The sequence below is a fragment of the Phalangium opilio genome, unplaced genomic scaffold (assembly GCF_054372755.1).
Source record: "Phalangium opilio isolate 3A_F unplaced genomic scaffold, DU_Popi_V2 ptg000094l_1, whole genome shotgun sequence".
Taxonomy (NCBI): domain Eukaryota; kingdom Metazoa; phylum Arthropoda; class Arachnida; order Opiliones; family Phalangiidae; genus Phalangium; species Phalangium opilio.
The window spans coordinates 6,116,132-6,136,512 of record NW_028324199.1 but is presented as its reverse complement, the minus strand read 5'-3'; the positions used below and the strand labels follow the sequence as shown (position 1 = coordinate 6,136,512).

General features: G+C 40.0%; 8 non-coding genes across 8 annotated transcripts; all 8 read right to left on the bottom strand.

Moving 5' to 3' along the window:
* Positions 1-4,869: 4,869 nt before the first annotated feature.
* Positions 4,870-4,941, bottom strand: TRNAE-CUC (transfer RNA glutamic acid (anticodon CUC)). The gene has a single exon. It is a non-coding gene; the product is annotated as a tRNA-Glu (tRNA).
* Positions 4,942-5,623: 682 nt separating this feature from the next.
* On the bottom strand, positions 5,624-5,695 carry TRNAE-CUC (transfer RNA glutamic acid (anticodon CUC)). The gene has a single exon. It is a non-coding gene; the product is annotated as a tRNA-Glu (tRNA).
* A 79-nt stretch (positions 5,696-5,774) lies between these two features.
* Positions 5,775-5,846, bottom strand: TRNAK-CUU (transfer RNA lysine (anticodon CUU)). The gene has a single exon. It is a non-coding gene; the product is annotated as a tRNA-Lys (tRNA).
* A 1,132-nt stretch (positions 5,847-6,978) lies between these two features.
* Positions 6,979-7,050, bottom strand: TRNAE-CUC (transfer RNA glutamic acid (anticodon CUC)). Its single transcript has one exon. It is a non-coding gene; the product is annotated as a tRNA-Glu (tRNA).
* A 380-nt stretch (positions 7,051-7,430) lies between these two features.
* TRNAE-CUC (transfer RNA glutamic acid (anticodon CUC)) lies at positions 7,431-7,502 on the bottom strand. The gene has a single exon. It is a non-coding gene; the product is annotated as a tRNA-Glu (tRNA).
* A 6,060-nt stretch (positions 7,503-13,562) lies between these two features.
* On the bottom strand, positions 13,563-13,635 carry TRNAY-GUA (transfer RNA tyrosine (anticodon GUA)). The gene has a single exon. It is a non-coding gene; the product is annotated as a tRNA-Tyr (tRNA).
* A 2,854-nt stretch (positions 13,636-16,489) lies between these two features.
* On the bottom strand, positions 16,490-16,567 carry TRNAY-GUA (transfer RNA tyrosine (anticodon GUA)). The gene has a single exon. It is a non-coding gene; the product is annotated as a tRNA-Tyr (tRNA).
* A 3,740-nt stretch (positions 16,568-20,307) lies between these two features.
* TRNAY-GUA (transfer RNA tyrosine (anticodon GUA)) lies at positions 20,308-20,380 on the bottom strand. Its single transcript has one exon. It is a non-coding gene; the product is annotated as a tRNA-Tyr (tRNA).
* Between the last annotated feature and the right edge of the window lies 1 nt (position 20,381).

The following is a 20,381-nucleotide window of genomic DNA, read 5'->3' as shown; positions in this document are numbered from 1 at the left end:
TTTATTCTTTTAATTTAAGAAATGGTTTCGCAACTATTTTTTGTCCTTCGAACATTAGAAATGGTTCTTAAGAAACAATTGTCCAGCCATTTCGTTATCCCTTGAACTTTAGAAACAGTTGACTAGCCATTCCCTTAACTTTTGAACTTAATAAATAGTTTCCCAGCCAGTTTGTTTTCTCTCGGCCTTAAAAAACGTTTGACCAGAGTGGGGCGGCATAGCATTTAGCCCTTTCGCCTCGCAGCAAAAGGATCCCGGGTTCAATGACGGAGTGTGCCACTGGGTCACAATCTACGAACGAATACTGCGTAGTTTGCAAGTTCTCTCCCCATTTAAAAGTTTTCCTCCACTGCCTAACACTGTTTCTCCTTTCCATCAACATTTGTGGAAGTTAACAATAATTGTTAGGGTAGGACGCTCTCAGTTAGCTGTGGCATAGGGGCTAGCTACAGCTCCTCTATGCATTGTAAAGGGACCCACCTGTAAACAAGGCAGATGCTTAGTGTGGCCATCCCTTCCCAGACTAAAGCTTAGATTATATTTCCTTATCCCTTGGGCTTAAGAAACAGTTGACCAGCAATTTTGTTATCCCTTGAACTTAAGAAACGGTCGACTAGCAATTTTGTTATCCCTTGAACCGTAAGTTTATAAGATATGTTCCATAAGTATAACTGATAGTTGAAGAACAATGAGATAGAATATATATATTAAACCTAGAGTTACAACGTGAGATCTCGAGATCGACGTTTTGCGATACACCTTTTGTCGAGCATGAATCTTTATCAAATACGGGTGGCTCCACCCTAAGAACTTTTATATTACCGTCTGCTGCTATAATCTGTGTAACAAGCTGTTGAGATAGTTTTTAAACGTGTTAAATAAAATACGCGAGTTAAATAATAAAAACTCTAGTCCTTTTTAGTCTAATAAATAGATGAAATAAAAATTATAACGATGTTTCTGATTGCAAATAAGCAAGTAAAAGTTGTAATTAGTTCCACTAGAGGCTTCCAGGTGGCGCTGCCATGTTTTGATAAACGTGCTTGATAAAAGCAATGTGTTTCGCGGTAAGCCGATTTGAATTGTAACTCTATCTATCTCATTGTTGAAGAACGACGCAAGAATTGGCCTCACTCGTTTTCCAGCCCATCCTCGTATTTAGTGCATGAAAAGCTTTTGACAGAACCTCACCAGCTGTCGCTTTACGAGAATAGACGTTCCGCTAGCGCCACTTCATTACAAGCTCTCAGTCACCTTGACAAATTTATGGTTGAAGTTAAGAAACGATTGAACAGCCATTTCGTTATCCCTTGAAGTTAAGAAAAGGTTTTTTTCAGTCATTTCATTATCCCTTGACGTTAAGAAACGGTTTCACAGCCATTTTGGTATCTCTTAAAAAGATTCATTTCGCCATCCTTATTCCTTTTTTGTTAATTAATCATTTTTAATAAATTACCTTCTGTTCTCATTAATCTATTTTAATAATTATTATCCCTGAACTTAAGAAAACGTTTCCTAGTCATTTTGCTATCCCTTTATCTTACAAATGGTTATCTAGCCATTTCCCTAGCAACACAAATGAATAATTTATTGTAACATAAATGAATCATTAATTACTGTAAATAAATATTAATTTTTATTAAATAATTAATTTCTTGATCAACTTGCGTTAATCAATTTATTCATAACTTAATGACATTTCGACGAATTTTTAAAGAAAATAACTAAATAGGGTGTTTCCGCGAGAGTAAAAAGGGAGAAGAAATAGGGGGCGAAAACCGGTTTTCAGGGGATGTCAACATGGCGTCCTAACGTGGCCAGAGCGGGCAGCCTGCAAGGGGAGAGGAAAGGGGGTAGGTAACTTGACGTCACGCGCAAAGACCCTATATTTTTTCCTTTCTTTAAGTTTCTGCCTGCAAGCATACCCCTCTCGATCCGCGCTCATGGACGGAAGCTGCTCGCGCTATATAATAATAATTGACCAGGTCACGTCGTCTGCTAAATTTAGGAATTGGACAATTAAACTTTTTGAGTTAATGTCTGGACTCTGGTTACCCTCGAATTTTCTTAGTGGTCCCGTGGTTTTATTTTTAAACTGGTCATTTGCACTGTGCCACCGCCTTATTTCCCACACTGGACAAGGAAGCATTTCTCATGAAGGATAATGGCCATCATTGATGTGTAAGAGACAGCCTGGCACAGCGTGGGATATAAGACGGTGGCACAGGGCAAATGAACAGTTTAAAAATTGCCTGAACCAGTTTAAAAATTAAATCGGAGGGGGGTCAGTGGTCCACAGGACCACTAAGAAAATTCAAGGGTTTCCAGAATCCAGACATTAGCTAATATATTGTAATTATCCACTTGTTCAATTTAGAAGACGACGCGCCCTGGTCAGTGGTCATGGACCAGTTTATTTATTCTATGCCAAAGGGGTCGCTGGCCCAATGTCCAGTTTAAAAATCCTTATTTCCCACCCTGGCCTGGCAGCCCCGTATTTGTTTACCCTGTCCATAGCCTACTTGATCACGCGTAACACGACGCAAGATGCAGAGCAGCGTCCTTGAGGATCGAGTGGGCTAAACCAGTGGCTATACCCTGCCTGGCCAAGTCAGCTGACTTAGGCGATATATTTATTACTTCTATCATGAATCTATATAACGCTGTCTAACCTCTCGATAAGGTTTGGGCGGGGTGTCTGATAGTGTTAGGAGCGGGAGAAGCGAGGGGGAGTCCGGGGGTGTGTAAATTCGAAACGTCACTTCCTATTGCCTTGTGATTGGCTATTAGAGCTACGCAAAACGCGTCAAAGCTAGGAGGGTAACACCCAAATCAAATCAACATGATAGAGCTGTATATTCATAGTTATATAGATTCATGCTTCTATGCGACTTAATTCTAGACATTCTTGAACGAATCATCTTGTGAAAATTTTATAAGACATGCTTCTGGCGCTGGTTTTTTTCTGAGCCAAATTTGCATTTAAAATTTAAAGAAAATTAATTTCAACCTTTTTTTCCTCTCTTCAGAAATTAAATAATGATAGTGTGTTACATATTTATCGAAAAATTTATATTAATTAATTAACACACTGTACACCCCTTTAATTTGTAATTTCGTGCTTGGAAGAGGCTGAATTACAAATATTGATTTGGTGACAGGATTTAGTGATAGTGTGATTGAATCTATCATTAATTTTAACAGTAAAAAACGTATCTTCTAAGCGGTAACCGCTGGTGGCACCAGTCGAGAAACCAGGGAACGAACCCTGGTGCGTAGTTTGCATTAATCAACTTTAAACAACAAAAATTGATTTAATTTAAACAAATTACCTAATTAGCGGCTATCGTTGGCCGATGGCACCAGGTGAAACACCTTAAAACGAACCCAACACGGCCAATTGGTCTCTAGTCTCTACATACAATCAGCTGTATTTAAATTTTGACCAAGACTTAGTGAAATCAATGAATTTAAAAATTATCGGCAAAATCCTAAATTTAAATTCTTTTGTATTAAATTATAATACAAAATTATAATTAAATTAAAATAAAATGAGGACGAATTAACCCCTTCTTTTATGTGAAAAGTTAAAAAATTCGCCTTAAGCTCGACATAGCCACACGCGTTGTCTAAACAAAAATCTTCGCTCAGTCTTTCTATTAGAGGTAAAACAGCGTAAGTCCAACAGTACGTTTCTCTATGATTTTAGCCAGGACTAAACCACGTAAGTCCAACAGAATAAAAGGTCGTAAGTTTAAGTATGTGCTTAAAAGTACAAAAAGTAATACTGAATATTAATTGTTTTCAATAAAACTTCGAAAGGCACCAGAAAAATGTTCAACCTTTCATTTAAAACCATTTTCAGACCTATCGAATAAATAGTCTTCAAAAAATGGTCGAGTAGCTTTGGCCATCACAGCAAACATTTGCCATGTTATTCCTAAGGGAAAATTTCCCTTTTTTTGCCAAAATGACTGAATTTTTTTATGCAAATGAAAACCACCCTTAGCAACTTTATTTTCTATCAAAAAAACTAATGAGTGGATCTCTTTGAAATTTTAACCACATATTCGGGGTCCGAATTTTAGTTCAGTGGATTTTTTCAAAACAATTAATACAAAACAAAAAAAACTACATCCAAACAAAAAAACCCTCCTTATACATTAAGAGCAGTATGAGGTCTTATCTAAGAGAGCTATCGCTCTCCTAGAATTCATAAACCTATATCCTTAAGTCTATTCTTGAAATGCGGTACAAAAGCACTCGCTCCGATACCGGGAATCGAACCCCGGCCTTCTGGGTAAAAGGCAGGTATCCTATCCACTAGACCATATCGGACTTGCATAACCAAGTCTTAACTCTATTCATAAACCTATATCCATAAGTCTATTCTTGAAAAGCGGTACAAAAGCACTCGCTCCGATACCGGGAACCGAACCCGGGCCTTCTGGGTGAGACCCAGATATCCTAGCCACTAGATCATATCGGACTGGTTTGAGCATCCCTAGATATTATTCCTATAAGTGTGTCTTTAAATTTATTCTTTAAAAGCTGCACAAAACACAGTCTCCGATACCGGGAGTCGAACCCGGGCCTTCTGGGTGAAAGCCTGGTATCCTACCCACTAGACCATATCGGACTTGCTCAGCCAAGTCTTAGTTCTATTCATAAACCTATATCCATAAGTCTATTCTTCAAAAGCGGTACAAAAGCACTCGCTCCGATACCGGGAATCGAACCCAGGCCTTCTGGGTGAAAGTCAGGTATCCTAGCCACTAAACCATATCGGACTTCCTCAACCAAGTCTTAATTCTATTCATAAACCTATATCCTTAAGTCTATTCTTGAAAAGCGGTACAAAAGCACTCGCTCCGATATCGGGAATCGAACCCGGGCCTTCTGGGTGAGAGCCAGATATCCTAGCCACTAGACCATATCCGACTTGCTTAACTAAGTCTTAATTCTAATCGTAAACCTATATCCATAAGTCTATTCTTCAAAAGCGGTACAAAAGCACTCGCTGCGATACCGGGAACCGAACCCGGGCCTTCTGGGTGAGAGCCAGATATCCTAGCCACTAGACCATATCGGACTGGTTTGAGCAACCCTAGATATTATTCCTATAAATGTGTCTTTAAATTTATTCTTGAAAAGCGGGACAAACCTCAGTCTCCGATACCAGGAATCGAACCCGGGCCTTCTGGGAGAAAGCCAGGGTTCCTAGTCACTAGACCATATCGGACTTGCTCAACCAAGTCTTAATTCTATTCATAAACCTATATCCTTAAATCTATTCTTGAAAGGCATTACAAAAGCACCCGCTCCGATACCGGGAATCGAACCCGGGCCTTCTGGGTGAAAGTCAGGTATCCTAGCCACTAGACAATATCGTACTTGCTCAACCAAGTCTTAATTCTACTCATAAACCTATATCCTTAAGTCTTTTCTTGAAAAAATGTACAAAAGCACTCACTCCGATACCGGGAAACGAACCCGGGCCTTCTGGGTGAGAGCCAGATATCCTAGCCACTAGACCATATCGTACTTGCTCATCCAAGTCTTAATTTTACTCATAAACCTATATCCTTAAGTCTATTCTTGAAAAGTGGTACAGACGCACTCGCTCCGATACCGGGAATCGAAGCCTGGCCTTCTGGGTGAGAGCCAGATATCCTAGCCACTAGACCATATCGGACTGGTTGGAACAACCCTAAAAATTATTCCTATAAATGTGTCTTTAAATTTATTCTTCAAAAGTGGTACAAAAGCACTCGCTCCGATACCGGGAATCGAACCCGGGCCTTCTGGGTAAGAGCCAGATATCCTAGCCACTAGACCATATCGTACTTGCTCAACCAAGTCTTAATTCTATTCATAAACCTATATCCTTAAGTCTATTCTTCAAAAGCGGAACAAAAGCACTCGCTCCGATACCGGGAATCGAACCCGGGCCTTCTGGGTGTAAGCCAGATATCCTAGCCACTAGACCATATCGTACTTGCTCAACCAAGTCTTAATTCTATTCCTAAACCTATATCCTTAATTCTATTCTTGAAAAGCGGTACAAAAGCACTCGCTCCGATACCGGGAATCGAACCCTGGCCTTCTGGGTGAGAGCAAATATCCTTGCCACTAGATCATATCGGGCTGGTTTGAGCAACCCTAGATATTATTCCTAGAAATGTGTCTTTAAATTTATTCTTTAAAAGCTGTACAAAGCATAGTCTCCGATACCGGTAATCGAACCCGGGCCTTCTGGGTAAAAGCCAGGTGACCTAGTCACTAGACCAAATCGGACTTGCTCAACCAAGTCTTAATTCTATTCATAAACATATATCCTTAAATCTATTCTTCAAAAGCGGTACAAAAGCACTCGCTGCGATACCGGGAACTGAACCCGGGCCTTCTGGGTGAGAGCCAGATATCCTAGCCATTAGACCATATCGGACTGATGTGAGCAACCCTAGATATTATTCCTATAAATGTGTCTTTAAATTTAGTCTTGAAAAGCGGTACAAACCTCAGTCTTCGATACCAGGAATAGAACCCGGGCCTTCTGGGAGAAAGCCAGGTATCCTAGTCACTAGACCATATCGGACTTGCTCAACCAAGTCTTAATTCTATTCATAAACCTATATCCTTAAATCTATTCTTGAAAGGCATTACAAAAGCACTCGCTCCGATACCGGGAATCGAACCCGGGCCTTCTGGGTGAAAGTCAGGTATCCTAGAAACTAAACAATATCGTACATGCTCAACCAAGTCTTAATTTTACTCATAAACCCATATCCTTAAGTCTTTTCTTGAAAAATTGTACAAAAGCACTCGCTCCGATACCGGGAATCGAACCCGGCCTTCTGGGTGAAAGTCAGGTATCCTAGCCACTAGACAATATCGTACTTGCTCAACCAAGTCTTAATTCTACTCATAAACCTATATCCTTAAGTCTTTTCTTGAAAAATTGTACAAAAGCACTCGCTCCGATACCGGGAAACGAACCCGGGCCTTCTGGGTGAGAGCCAGATATCCTAGCCACTAGACCATATCGGGCTTGCTTAACCAAGTCTTAATTCTATTCATAAACCTATATCCTTAAGTCTATTCTTAAAAAGCGGTACAAAAGCACTCACTCCAATACCGGGAATCGTACTCTAGCCTTCTGGGTGAGAGCCAGATATCCTACCCACTAGACCATATCGGACTGGTTGGAACAACCCTAAATATTATTCCTATAAATTTGTCTTTAAGTTTATTCTTGAAAAGCTGTACAAAGCACAGTCTCCGATACCGGGAATCGAACCCGGGCCTTCTCGGTGAAAGCCAGGTATCCTAGCCACTAGACCATATCGGACTGGTTGGAACAACCCTGAATATTATTCCTATAAATGTGTCTTTAAGTTTATTCTTCAAAAGCGGTACAAGAGCACTCACTCCTATACCGGGAATCGAACCCGGGCCTTCTGGGTGAGAGCCAGATATCCTAGCCACTAGACCATATCGGACTTGCTTAACCAAGTCTTTATTCTATTCATAAACCTATATCCTTAAGTCTATTCTTCAAAAGCGGTACAATAGCACTCGCTCCAATACCGGGAATCGTACTCTAGCCTTCTGGGTGAGAGCCAGATATCCTAGCCACTAGACCATATCGGACTGGTTTGCAGCGGTTTCGCCCAGAAACCGTTGCAGACGACAAAAGGGACAGACATATTCTCCGGAATATGTCCGCTCCTTTCGTCGTCTACGTCACCTCCATCCTCCTTCTCTCTACCCCCCCTTATTTTTAAGCTGTTTGCCTATAGGCAACAGCTTTATACGGCGACCGCTGGAAGCAGGCTGGCTGGCTTGCTGGCTAGCTGGCTGGCTAGCTGGCTAGCTGGCTGGCTAGCTGGCAGGCAGGCTGGCTGTTTCGCGTTCGCGTTCATTTTCGTAAATTTAAATTACGCGGCAGAGTTTGCCGGAATTTCATTATCCACCGCACTAGCGACATCTATACTAAATTCGATCATATTTTCGACGAGAAAATCCTTACACTCGGAGGCATCGGGACTAGATCTCACGAGTGAGTGACGACGCCGGTGTGGGATGCGGATACTCAACGTTTGCGCCACTACGGATTGTTGTTAAGCTATTGATATTTTTCCTGTACTTTTCCACGCCTTGCTTATTGGTAGCGGGAATCCCTAGTTTCGGGTTTTGTTAAAGACAATATCACACTGCAAACAGCGTTAATATGCCTTGCGCATATCTTGTTTTTATATATAAGCGCGTGTAAGACCCACGACTCTCTCTCTCTCTTGTTCCTGTTCTTCACGTCAACTCCAAGGAAGCCGTCTCAGATTTTTCATGATAAAATTTTACGAAAATGGAATTGTTGAAAAATCTGAGATAAGTAATTTTTTATTTCAATTAATTTATAGGAAATAAATCCATTACCAGTAAAATCAGGAGATTGAATTAAATTCTAAAGAGTAGTAAAATACGGATTGTCTTTAAAATTATATAGAAAAATAAAATATCCGCGCTTCAGTCAACTGGAAAAAACTCTTATCGTTTTGTTTTTTAGGCTTGGGCAAACCAAGTCCTTTTTATATAATATCTGTTCCTTCAGTCTGCATTTGTATTAATCTATTATAAAACAATTTTTTGCCTGAAATGCGAAATTTTTCACTTCTAGGACGAGGTTAAAAATGGTTCTACACTTCTACTAATTCTTATAAGATACGGCTCACAATTCGTTTTAGAACCCGAGCTTTATAGTCAACTTCAAAACCAACATCCTGCCACGATTTTTAAACTATCAAAGCCGTATCTTTTACAGTCCACTTTACGATTGCAATTATCCATGACATTGCGTTCACTGCTCTTGTACGTTTACAGTGAGTGGCACCGTGGCCAGTTATTTTAATTAAAATACCTAGGCCACAGGTCCGGTTTTAAAAAAATCCTTATTTCCAACACTGATCCATCTATCCTTCAAGCTTTTACAATCACCCATTGCATAGACTCACACAAGTCTGCCTAAGCATGGATTTATAATAGAAGCTTACGCTTCCTTGATATTTCACTCACCTTAAAACGCGCACAACATTTATTCCTCGTCTGAAATAGTACCAGCCTGGCACGCGCGTTTGTGACGTAGAATTTGAGGCAAATTCAGAGGGGGGTTGAAGTTTTTCACGTGATCGAGTTCTGATTTTTAATAGCGCGCGCGAAATAAATTTTAAAAAAGCGCGCGCGCACGCGCGCCGAATGAAAAAGGTTTGCCTCAATTTCTACGTCATCAGTCCCCCAGTCCCCACCCGCGCGAGTTTTTATGACCTAAATGTGTTTAAAATCAAAATGCCTTACTGAAGGCTACAGTGAAATATCCATGAAGCGTAAGCTTCCATTATAAATCCATGGCCTAAGTAAGGCAACTAAAGCCTTAGTCGAAACTTACATCTAAAATATAAATTAAAAAGGTATCTTAAGTATAGAATTTCAACCGAGACACATAATTAAACGAAAATTAGACCCGCCAGAGAAATTTTTAATAAATATAGTGTTATATTTATTGAAAAATATCAAGTTAAAGTTTCAAGGCGGTGAAATGGCAAATTAGCGTCGTCTACTGTAGAGTAATGAACAATTAGCGTCGTCTGCTGTAGAATAATCTTTTGAGGTACTTACATTTTTAATTAAATTAACATACTTAGACTTAATTAATTTTGATGAAACTTGAAAAAGGCACACCTTGAATAGTTACTTGTTAATTTGAAAGTATTCCGAAACGTAACTTCGCTTTAGTTTTTAAACGATTCGATGTGCAGGAGCACCAAAAACCCCATGTTATTCCTATGGGAAAATCGGCGAAAATCTGTGAATTTTCATTTAACATTACGGGAGGGTGTGGGATCTTATCTAGAAGGGCCTACCGGCCCTCTAAATTTGAAATACATAGTTTGGAACAATGTTAAATATAAAACAGATTATATTCTCGTATTATCTTTCGTGTCGGGTTACATACCTGTATTTTTTAAAATTGTGTATATCCTGAAATTGGATGTTAATTATCTGATATGCGGTAGAATCTATGAGACTGTAAAATTTGATAGCCATATAGCTTCATATCTGGTGAAAGAAGCAGGCTTTTGGGAAGTTGTTTACCCAAACAAAAATCTTTTACACTTCCCACTCCATATGTGCAAATCCCAAGGAAATGACTACGTTAAACTTGAACACTGGGTTATTTCAGAAGCATGAGTGATTTTCAATATCACGTGACCTGTGGCGAATCAAAATTAATTATCACTATCAACTCAAGTTCAACAGTTTTATCTTTAATCGAAAAAATATCAAGCGAATTCTCGAGAGTGATTAAACTTCTTCAAGCCTACTCAACTGAGTGGGAGGAATGGATTAATGTAAAAATTACCGGCGATTTGCCAGGTAATAAAACGAACCTTCGTGCCATCCCAGAAATCGAAGTTTCACCAAATACGTCTAGCAACGAAAATTCAATCGCCGATTGCAGGTATTAAATATTTATGTAGCTCAAATTAAGGTTTGACATCTCAGAAAAATTACATATCATTTTTCTTAAGCTCCATAATAACAAACTCTTCTGGTGCACTACCAAATTTTGATGAGGCTAGCGTTGAATCGGATGAGCAGGAAGAGCGACAGCTGCCAATGGATTACGAAGTTCCTACATTTCCAATGGACATAGAAACGATGATAAAAGAAAAGAATCCTCATGTATTTGCACGAAAATATAGGGGAAGGATTACTAGCACTTTGTACGAGTCTGTGCTCAAGAACAAATTGTGAGGATGTTAGAAAATTAACGGTGTACTTCAAATTATATTTCAAAATTTAAAATAATCATTACGCAGATTTCCTTCACATGATGATAAAGTCAAAGTCTGTGTAGAGCTTTTAAAAAAACACAAGTTTCTGAAAGACAAAACGAATATCCGTTGCAACACTGGATATGTAAGTTAATTGCGCGACTTTAACTATATCTTGTATTGGATAATAGTTTGAATTTTGGTCGAATTCCAGGATTCGTGGTATAATTCATTAGACCAAAAGTTCAGGCATGAACGAATGACTATGACTCATCTCAAATCAGTCACTAAGAACAAACTGAAATATTCCTATCTCAACAAAAATAGGAAAGCAGGCAGAGGGGAATCTAGTTCATGTAAAGGAGGAATACAAAAGCAAAACCGTGAAAAAGAATTTAGTCTAAGAAAAATTAAAGGTTTTCATGCATTTGAACATTTATTCAAAGTTGATTATTGTAGAAAAATATCGAAGATATGGCCGAGGATGAAAGTTCTTTGGAATCCCACATGGTGGCTTTAACAAAAGAGTTATGCAAAAACAAGCCTGATAATGTAATTCTGAAAGAAAAAATGCGAAAAACCTTCGTATTGCGCCAACGCTTGGCTAGGGAAACGGATACTTTAACGTTGGTTGATAAGTTTCCCTTATTAAAAACTGAACAAGGGGTAAATACTGAAAATTTTCTTCTCTTACTTGTTAAACCCATTTTCAACTATTTATACTCGGTAGTTGATCGATGAGCTAACCATAATAAGCAACAAAACTACATTAGAATTGGAGAACACTTTGTGGGGACATTTAAAAAAATATCAAAACCACTTATTAAATTTGCGAGACAATTAACTAAGGCGTCGCAAATCTTAAACCAGCTTGACAATGAAAAGGAAATTGTAACGGAAGACGTCTTTCAAGGTATATTATAACTACAGTTGCTGTTAAATTAATAGCCCAATTTTTACGGTTTTTTATTTTTGTAGATTTTGAAGTGGCTGCGAGTTTTTTTCTTTTACCAATCGGAATGAAAGAAAATGCCAAATTAATGTATGCTTTTAAGGATGTAAGTATTTTCAATATTTTTGAATTATAATATTCTAATATAATCGCCCTTTTTTATTCAATTTAGGAAATTGATCTGCCTGTAACACCATTCATAGCATTCGAGGGTCAAAATGTTTTCACGTCAAATATGAAAGTGACCGTAGATAACTTGGAAATCATTTCCTTCTCAAATAAAAAAGCAATTATTTGCTGGTTTAGTTTGTTTTATTCATTTAATTTGAAATATCCATCAAAACTTAAGAAAACGATGGAATATTTCCAAAAGATAATTTTTGGAATCGATGACAGAAAAATTTCAATTTCTGTTACGAATTTCGTAAATCAAATCTGTTAGACTTGATCTAAAATATTAAAGAATTTTTTAGTTTTGCATAAAATCCTGTTTTCATTTTTTTTAACACCCAATATATTTTAAACTGAAACCTTTTTAGTTTAGGCAAATAACTCGACTAAATTCGAAATAGAGCAATATCTATACATAGTTACGTCCTAGAACAACAATAGATTTTAAATCAAATTTTAATCCAGGCAATGAACTCGACTAATATCAATATTGAACAATATTTAGTTTAGGTGATGAACTACGCTAAATTCTGAATGGAGGACAATTTAGTTCGGTTTGAGAACTTCATTAAATTGTAAATAAATCAAAATTTTGTTCAAGTAGTGCTGGTCAGTAGATTATTACTAGAACCTAATTTAGTTCAGGCCTAGAACTTGGCTATGTTGTCAATGGAACTAAATTAAGTTTAAGCCAAGCACTTGCCTAAGTTACTAAAAGACCTAAATTAAGTTTAAGCGAAGAACTTGACGAAGTTGCGAAAACCACACAATTTTGTTCAGAACAACAAACTTGACTAAGTTACTAATAGAACAAAATTTTCTTCAGGACAAGAACTTGACTAAGTTACTATTTGAACAAAAAACTGCTCAAGCAGAGACCTTCCCTAAGTTACAAGTAGAACAAAATTTTCTTCAGAACAAGAACTTGACTAAGTTACTAATAGGACTGAATTTTGTTTATACCAAAAACTTGCCTAAGGTACAAATAGAACAAAAATTTCTTCAGAACAACAACTTGACTAAGTTACTAATGGATCTAAATTTTGTTCAGACCAAGAACTTACCTAAGTTTCAAACAGAACAGTATTTAGTTCCTGTCTAGAACTAGACTATGATCCAAATGCAACAGAATATCGTTTCTGCTGAAAACTCGATAAAGTTCTAAATAAAACAACCTAGTGCTGTTCAATATTGAACAGAAAGAGTGCTGTTCTACTAAAAACAAATCCCTGTTCTAAAAAGGGGACAAGCGCTTAGAACAGGGAATCGTTCAAATTGGAACATTTTTTTTAGAGTGTAAGAATTAAAAACAAAGCCCCTGGGTGGACGCGAACCACCAAACTTTCGATTAACAGCCGATCGCACTAACCGTTGCGCCACAAATGCTAAAGCAAAGAATGATCGTCAAGTATTGTGGAAAAATATTTGCTTTTTACTGTACTTCTAAGACTTCAAAACAACGATCCCGGGTGGACTCGAACCACCAACCTTTCGGTTAACAGCCGAACGCGCTAACCATTGCGCCACGGATGCTTAGACAAAGAATGATCGTCAAGTATTGTGGAAAAATTTTTCCTTTTTACGATACTTCTAAGACTTCATAACAACGCTCCTGGGCGGGCTCGAACTAACAACCTTTCGGTTTACAGCCGAACGCGCTAACCATTGCGCCACGGAAGCTTAGGCAAAGAAAAATCATCAAGTATTGCGGAAAATATTTCCTTTTTACGTTACTTCTAAGACTTCAAAACAACGTTCCGGGTGGGCTCGAACCAACAACCTTTCGGTTAACATCCGAACGCGCTAACCATTCCGCCACGGAAGCTTAGGCATAAAATGATCTTCAAGTATTGTGGAAAAATATTTACCTTTTATGTTACTTCTAACACTTGAAAACAACGATCCCGGGTGGGCTCGAACCACCAACCTTTCGGTTAACAGCCGAACGCGCTAACCATTGCGCCACGGATTTTAGGCAAAGAATAATCGTCAAGTATTGTGGAAAAATATTTCCTTTTTACGTTACTTCTAAGACTTCAAAACAACGCTCCCGGGTGGGCTCAAACTAACAACCTTTCGTTTAACAGCCGAACGCACTAACCATTGCGCCACGGAAGCCTAGACAAAGCATGATCGTCAAGTATTGTGGAAAAATATTTCCTTTTTACGTTACTTCTAAGACTTCAAAAACACGCTCCCGGGTGGACTCGAACCACCAACGTTTCGGTTAACAGCCGAACGCGCTAACCATTGCGCCACGGATTTTTAGGAAAAGAATAATCGTCAAGTATTGTGGTAAAATATTTCCTTTTAACGTTACTTCTAAGACTTCAAAACAACGCTCCCGGGTGGGCTCGAACTAACAACCTTTCGGTTTACAGCCGAACGCGCTAACCCATTGCGCCACGGATTTTTAGGCGTAGAATGATCGTCAAGTATTGTGGAAAAATATTTCCTTTTTACGTTACTTCTAAGACTTCAAAACAAAGCTCCTCAGTGGACGCGAACCACCAACTTTTCGGTTAACAGCCGAACGCGCTAACCATTGCGCCACGGAAGCTTAGACAAAGCATGATCGTCAAGTATTGTGGAAAAATATTTCCTTTTAACGTTACTCCTAAGACTTCAAAACAAAGCATCTGGGTGGGCTCGAATTAACAACAACTCGTTTAACAGCCGAACGCGCTAACAATTGTGCCACGTATTTTAGGCAAAGAATGATCGTCAGGTATTGTGGAAAAATATTTCCTTTTTATGTTACTCGTAAGACTTCAAAACAAAGCTCCTGGGTGGGCTCGAACTAACAACCTTTCGGTTAACAACGAACGCGCTAACCATTACGCCACGGAAGCTTAGGCAAAGAAAAATCGTCAAGTATTGTGGAAAATATTTCCTTTTTACGTTACTTCTGAGACTTCAAAACAACGCTCCCGGGTGGGCTCGAACCATCAAAATTTCGGTTAACAGCCGAACGCGCTAACCATTGCGCCACGGAAGCTTAGGCAAAAAACGATCGTCAAGTATTATGGAAAAATGTTTCCTTTTTACGTTACTTCTAAGACTTAAAAACAACGTTCCGGGTGGGCTTGTACCAACAACCTTTCGTTTATCAGCCGAACGCGCTAACCATTGCGCCACGGAAGCTTAGGAAAAAATGATCGTCAAGTATTGTGGAAAAATATTTCCTTTTCACGTTACTCCTAAGACTTAAAACAAAGCTCCTGGGTGGGCTCGAACTAACAACCTTTCGATTAACAGCCGAACGCGCTAACTATTGCGCCACGGATTTAAGGCAAAGAATGATCGTCAACTTGTGTGGAAAAATATTTCATTTTTACGTTACCTCTAAGACTTCAAAACAACGCTGCCGGGTGGGCTCGAACCACCAACCTTTCGGTTAACAGCCGAACAAGCTAACCATTGTGCCAAGGAAGCTTAGGCATAAAATGATCTTCAAGTATTGTGGAAAAATATTTCCTTTTTACGTTACTTCTAAGACTTCAAAACAAAGCTCCTGGGTGGTCGCGAACCACCAACCTTTCGGTTAACAGCCGAACACGCTAACCATTGCACCACGGAAGCTTAGACAAAGCATGATCGTCAAGTGTTGTGGAAAAATATTTCCTTTTAACGTTACTCCTAAGACTTCAAAACAACGCTCCCGTGTGGGCTCGAACCACCAACGTTTCGATTAACAGCCGAACACGCTAAACATTGCGCCACGGAAGCTTAGGCAAAGAAAAATCGTCAAGTATTGTGGAAAATATTTCCTTTTTACGTTACTTCTAAGACTTCGAAACAACGTTCCGGTTGGGCTTGAACCAACAACCTTTCGTTTAACAGCCGAACGCGCTAACCATTGCGCCACGGAAGCTTAGGAAAAGAATGATCGTCAAGTATTGTGGAAAAATATTTTCTTTTAACGTTACTTCTAGACTTCAAAACAAAGCTCCTGGGTGGGCTCGAACAAACAATCTTTCGGTTAACAGCCGAACGCGCTAACCATTGCGCCACGGATTTTTAGGCAAGGAATAATCGTCAAGTATTGTTGTAAAATATTTCCTTTTTACGTTACTTCTAAGACTTCAAAACAACGCTCCCGGGTGGGCTCGAGCTAACACCCTTTCGGTTAACACCCGAATACGGTAAACATTGCGCCACGGAAGCTTAGGAAAAGAATGATCGTCAAGTATTGTGGAAAAATATTTCCTTTTTACGTTACTTCTAAGACTTCAAAACACCGTCACGGGAGCGCTCGAACCACCAACCTTTCGGTTAACACCCGAACACGGTAAACATTGCGCCTCGGAAGATTAGGCGTAGAATGATCGTCAAGTATTGTGAAAAAATATTTCCTTTTTACGTTACTTCTAAGACTTCAAAACAAAGCTCCTGGGTGGACTCGAACCACCAACGTTTCGGTTAACAGCCGAACGCGCTAACCATTGCGCCACGGATTTTTAGGAAAAGAATAATCGTCAAGTATTGTGGAAAAATATTTCCTTTTAACGTTACTTCTAAGACTTCAAAACAACGCTCCCGGGTGGGCTCGAACTAACAACCTTTCGGTTTACAGCCGAACGCGCTAACCATTGCGCCACGGATTTTTAGCCGTAGAATGATCGTCAAGTATTGTGGAAAAATATTTCCTTTTTACGTTACTTCTAAGACTTCAAAACAGCGTTCCGGGTGGGCTTGAACCAACAACCTTTCATTTAACAGCCGAACGCGCTAACCATTGCACCACGGAAGCTTAGGAAAAGAACGATCGTCAAGTATTGTGGAAAAATATTTCCTTTTAACGTTACTTCTAGACTTCAAAACAAAGCTCCTGGGTGGGCTCGAACTAACAACATTTCGGTTAACAACAAACGCGCTAACCATTGCGCCACGAATTTTTTGGCAAAGATTAATTGTCGAGTATTGTGGTAAAATATTTCCTTTTTACGTAACTAAAAGACTTCAAAACAAAGCTCCTGGGTGGGCTCGAACCACCAACCTTTCGGTTAACAGCCGAACGCGCTAACCATTGCGCCACGGAAGCTTAGGCGTAGAATGATCGTCAAGTATTGTGGAAAAATATTTCCTTTTTACGTTACTTCTAAGACTACAAAACAACGCTCCCGGGTGTGCTCGAACCTCCAACCTTTCGGTTAACAGCCGAACGCGCTAACCATTGCGCCAAGGACGCTTAGGCGTAGAATGATCGTCAAGTATTGTGGAAAAATATTTTCTTTTTACGTTACTTCTAAGACTTCAAAGCAGAGCTCCTGGGTGGTTTCGAACCAGCAACCTTTCGGTTAACAGCCGAACGCGCTAACCATTGCGCCACGGAAGCTTAGGCAAAGAACGATCGTCAAGTATTGTGGAAAAATGTTTCCTTTTTACGTTACTTCTAAGACTTCAAAAACAACGCCCCCGGGTGGGCTCGAACCACCAACCTTTCGGCTAACAACCGAACGCGCTAACCATTGCGCCACAAATGCTAAGGTAAAGTATGATCGTCAAGTATTGTGGAAAAATATTTCCTTTTTACATTACTTCTAAGACTTCAAAACAACGCTCCCGGGTGGGCTCGAACCACCAACCTTTCGGTTAACAGCCGAACGCGCTAACCATTGCGACACGGAAGCTAAAGCAAAGAATGATCATCAAGTATTGTGGAAAAATATTTCCTTTTTACGTTACTTCTAAGACTTCAAAGCAGAGCTCCTGGGTGGTTTCGAACCAGCAACCTTTCGGTTAACAGCCGAACGCGCTAACCATTGCGCCACGGAAGCTTAGGAAAAGAACGATCGACAAGTATTGTGGAAAAATGTTTCCATTTTACGTTACTTCTAAGACTTCAAAAACAACGCCCCCGGGTGGGCTCGAACCACCAACCTTTCGGCTAACAACCGAACGCGCTAACCATTGCGCCACAAATGCTAAGGTAAAGTATGACCGTCAAGTATTGTGGAAAAATATTTCCTTTTTACGTTACTTCTAAGACTTCAAAACAGCGCTGCCGGGTGGGCTCGAACCACCAACCTTTCGTCTAACAGCCGAACGCGCTAACCATTGCGCCACGGAAGCTTTGGAAAAGAACGATCGTCAAGTATTGTGGAAAAATATTTCCTTTTAACGTTACTTCTAGACTTCAAAAAAAAGCTCCTGAGTGGGCTCGAACTAACAACATTCCGGTTAACAACGAACGCGCTAACTATTGCGCCACGGATTTTTTGGCAAAGATTAATTGTCAAGTATTGTGGTAAAATATTTCCTTTTTACGTTACTACTAAGACTTCAAAACAAAGCTCCTGGGTGGACTCGAACCACAAACGTCTCGGTTAACAGTCAAACGCGCTAACCATTGCGCTACAGATTTTTAGGCAAAGAATAATCGTCAAGTATTGCGGTAAAATATTTCCTTTTTTACGTTACTCCTAAGACTTCAAAACAACGCTCCCGGGTGGGCTCGAACCACCAACCTTTCGGTTAACAGCCGAACGCGCTAACCATTGCGCCACGGAAGCTTAGGCGTGGAATGATCGTCAAGTATTGTGGAAAAATATTTCCTTTTTACGTTACTTCTAAGACTTCAAAACAACGCTCCCGGGTGGGCTCGCACCACCAACCTTTTGCTTAACAGCCAAATGTGCTATCCCTTGCGCCACGGAAGCTTACACAAAGAATGACCGTCAAGTATTTTGGAAAAATATTTCCTTTTTACGTTACTTCTAAGACATCAAAAACACGCTGCCGGGTGGGCTCGAACCACGTACCTTTCGGTTAACAGCCGAACACGGTAAACATTGCGCCACGGAAGCTTAGGAAATGAATGATCGTCAAGTATTGTGGAAAAATATTTCCTTTTACGTTACTTCTAGACTTCAAAACAAATCTCCTGGGTGGGCTCGAACTAACAACATTTCGGTTAACAACGAACGCGCTAACCATTGCGCCACGGATTTTTTGGCGAAGACTAATTGTCAAGTATTGTGGTAAAATATTTCCTTTTTACGTTACTTCTAAGACTTCAAAAACAACGCACCCGGGTTGGCTCGAACCACCAACCTTTCGGCTAACAACCGAACGCGGTAACCATTGCGCCACACATGCTAAGGTAAAGTATGATCGTCAAGTATTGTGGAAAAATGTTTCCTTTTTACGTTACTTCTAAGACTTCAAAACAACGCTCCCGGGTGGGCTCGCACCACCAACCTTTTTCTTAACAGCCGAATGTGCTATCCCTTGCGCCACGGAAGCTTAGGCAAAGAAAAATCGTCAGGTATTGTGGAAAAATATTTGCTTTTTACTGTACTTCTAAGACTTCAAAATAACGATCCCGGGCGGGCTCGAACGACCAACCTTTCGGTTAACAGCCGAACCCGCTAACCATTGCGCCACGGAAGCTTAGGAAAAGAACGATCGTCAAGTATTGTGGTAAAATATTTCCTTTTTACGTTACTACTAAGACTTCAAAACAAAGCTCCTGGGTAGACTCGAACCACCAACGTTTCGGTTAACAGCCGAACGCGCTAACCATTGCGCCACGGAAGCTTAGGCGTAGAATGATCGTCAAGTATTGTGGAAAAATATTTCCTTTTTACGTTACTTCTAAGACTACAAAACAACGCTCCTGGGTGGGCTCGAACCACCAACCTTTTGGTTTACAGCCGAACGCGCTAACCATTGCGCCACGGATTTTTTGGCAAAGATCAATTGTCAAGTATTGTAGTAAAATATTTCCTTTTTACGTTACTACTAAGACTTCAAAACAAAGCTCTCGGTTGCGCTCGAACCACCAACCTTACGGCTGACAGCCGAACGCGCTAACCATTGCGCCACGGAAGCTTAGGCGTAAAATGATCGTCAAGTATTGTGGAAAAATATTTCCTTTTTACGTTACTTCTAAGACTACAAAACAACGCTCCCGGGTGGGCTCGAACCACCAACCTTACGGTTAACAGCCGAACGCGCTAACCATTGCGCCACGGAAGCTTAGGCGTAAAATGATCGTCAAGTATTGTGGAAAAATGTTTCCTTTTTACGTTACTTCTAAGACTTCAAAACAACGCTCCCGGGTGGGCTCGCACCACCAACCTTTTGCTTAACAGCCAAATGTGCTATCCCTTGCGCCACGGAAGCTTAGGCGTAGAATGATCGTCAAGTATTGTGGAAAAATATTTCCTTTTTACGTTACTACTAAGACTTCAAAACAAAGCTCCTGGGTGGACTCGAACCACCAACGTCTCGGTTAACAGTCAAACGCGCTAACCATTGCGCTAGAGATTTTTTAGGCAAAGAATAATCGTCAAGTATTGTGGAAAAATATTTCCTTTTTACGTTACTTCTAAGACTACAATACAACGCTTCCGGGTGGGCTCGAACCACCAAACTTTCGTTTTACAGCCGAACGCGCTAACCATTGCGCCACGGAAGCT